The 2,399-nt window shown below is 49.4% G+C and overlaps 1 long non-coding RNA gene and 1 pseudogene across 1 annotated transcript in view; both read left to right on the top strand.

The window, feature by feature from the left end:
* Window positions 1–393: 393 nt before the first annotated feature.
* LOC111818491 overlaps window positions 394–2,399 on the top strand; it is a 5,840-nt gene continuing 3,834 nt past the window's right edge. The window contains exon 1 of the long non-coding RNA XR_002822468.1: window positions 394–569. This is a non-coding gene — a long non-coding RNA (uncharacterized LOC111818491). The remainder of the gene's footprint in view (window positions 570–2,399) is intronic.
* LOC101589572 lies at window positions 1,978–2,385 on the top strand (annotated as a pseudogene).

The raw sequence follows: 2,399 nt of genomic DNA, 5'->3' as shown, positions 1-2,399 counted from the left end.
AAATAAAATTTAAAAAAAAAATTGGGCAGGGGAGGCTGAGGCAGAAAAATCACTGTGCGCTCAAGGTCAACTTGAATTCCATGTCCAGACCCCATCTCAAAAAAAAAAAGAAGGCTGGAGATATAGCTCAGTGGCACGGTGCCTGCCTGGCAAGAGAGAGGCCTTAAAAGACAGCAAAACAAAACAAAACAAAAGGGGGCCGGGGAGATGGCTCAGTAGAATAAGCACTGCCTAGCAGGCGCAAGGGCCTGAGTTCTATCCCCAGTTCCACACCAAAAAAAAAAAAAAAAAGAGAGAGAGGCCTTGAGGTTGATTTCCAGTGCCTACCACTTCAAAAAAATTGTCTCAACATCCAGAGTTTCTTTTCCCTTCACCTTGGCACAGGCAAATGCTCAGGAGACAGTATGACCATCCAGTTAGCAATGAGGGGAACAGCAGAAACTGAGGGGTCAGCTGTAACTCCTCCAATCTCCCATCACCACAACAGCCTGTACCAAATCGGTCCATTTGATAAGACGACTTGAGTTTTTCCACCCCCTCCAACTCCACGGCACTCACCCTTGGTCCAAGTAAGCACTGAATTGTCTCTTGTTTGGCCTATTATACTAGGCTACTTACTGACTTATCTCTTTGGATCTGCTCTGGTCTAATCTCTCCAGGTGGCCCACAGTCTGGATTAAAAACAAGAAAATCACCCCTCCTACATGGGCTTCGTATAATGAGGTCCTACTTTTGTAGGGTGAAGACCCAAAGGCTTGAGGTGACCTCAAGCTCCCACATGGTCTGGCCTCCCTCCTTTTTCATTCTCCTGAAGTGCCTTTCTCGTCCTGATACCCCTGAACTGTCCTCCTCCCCTCTGCTTCCTTTTCTGTTCTCCTCCTCCTTTTTCTCCTCTTCATCTTCTTCCTCCTTTTTCCTCCCCCTCTTCGTCTTGCTTCCTTCTCCCTCCCCCTCCCTCTGGTGCTGGGGTTCTCTGCCCTTGGATGCTCTACACTGAGCTACATCTCTGGTTCTAGCTCTTTTAATTTTTATTTTGAGACACGGTCCCACTAAATTGTCCAGGTGGGGTTTGAACTTGATCCTTGGGCCTGCTAATGTGCTATTTTCTGGTGCAGGCATGTACTAATGTGCCTGGCTGCACTGGTCTTCCTGTTTCTGAGTGCTGTTATACTACAGTTTACCCAGGGCCTTCGCACATGAAACTTCCTACACTGGTTCCTAATTAAAAAAAAAAAAAAAAAGAGTTCATCTTTCATATCTCTAGGTGATGCTTCTCCAGTGTGACCCCCCCCCCCCCGCCTCACTATGTAGTGCAAGTGCAAGCTGACCTTGAGCTCACTATGTATCCCAGGCTGGCCTCAAACTGACAGCCATCCTCCTGCCCCAGCTCCTAGTGCTGGGATTATAGGTATGTTTCTTTTTGGCACTGGGAATCGAACTCATGACCTTGTGCTTACCACGCAGACACTTTGTCACTGAGTTATCTCCCCGGCCCTATTTTATTAAAATAGAATACAGCAGTTTGTATTTTCCTTGATGGTATTATTTGGTTACTACCTTTCTTCTCACTACTTTATGAGCCATGCCCATTTTGCTTACCAGTGTGTTCTCAGGGCTGTGCTTAAGTGGTCAATAAATATTTGTAGAATCTCCGAGGAGCCAAGAGGTAATGCAGGAGAGGGGGCAGGGGAGGAAGTGGGAGAGGCTATGAGGACGGGGTCAGGAAGGGCCTTGTCGACCACAGAGAGTTTGTACTTCCCTGGTTCTCAGGGGACTTTATGTGCTGGGAGACAGCTATGAATGCAGGCGCCCCAAATCTGCAGGATGATTCTCCCAGGTGGGGTCTGAGCCTGTATTGGCCGCAAGCTCTGTAGGATTCACCCGGCTGCGGCAGCGGTCGTGGCCATGGCCGGAAGCGAATGGTTTTACCCGGCCCGCGTCGCTTCTCTCCGCCGCTCCACCCAAGCCTTGGTGCTCATGTTCGCGGCCTTCTGCCACAGGCTGGTGCTCCTGCTCACCGCCGCGCTCATCTTCTTCGCCATCTGGCACATTATAGCGTTTGATGAGCTGAAGACTGACTACAAGAATCCTATAGCGCCGTGTAATACCCTGAATCCTCTGGTCCTCCCCGAGAATCTCATCCACGCGTTCTTCTGTGTCATGTTTCTCCGTGCAGCAGAGTGGCTCACGCTGGGTCTCTGTACGCCCCTCTTGGCGTGCCACATTTGGAGGTACATGAGTAGACCGGTGATGAGCGGATCAGGACTCTACGACCCCACTACCATCATGAACGCAGACATCCTAGCATGCTGTCAGAAAGAAGGATGGTGCAAGCTAGCTTTTTACCACCTAGCATTTTTTTACTACCTACATGGCATGATCTAAGTTTTGGTGAGCTC

The sequence above is a fragment of the Octodon degus genome, unplaced genomic scaffold (assembly GCF_000260255.1).
Source record: "Octodon degus isolate 3935 unplaced genomic scaffold, OctDeg1.0 scaffold00093, whole genome shotgun sequence".
Lineage (NCBI taxonomy): Eukaryota > Metazoa > Chordata > Mammalia > Rodentia > Octodontidae > Octodon > Octodon degus.
Note: the sequence above shows the minus strand (reverse complement) of the source record. Positions and strands in the feature narration are given on the sequence as shown.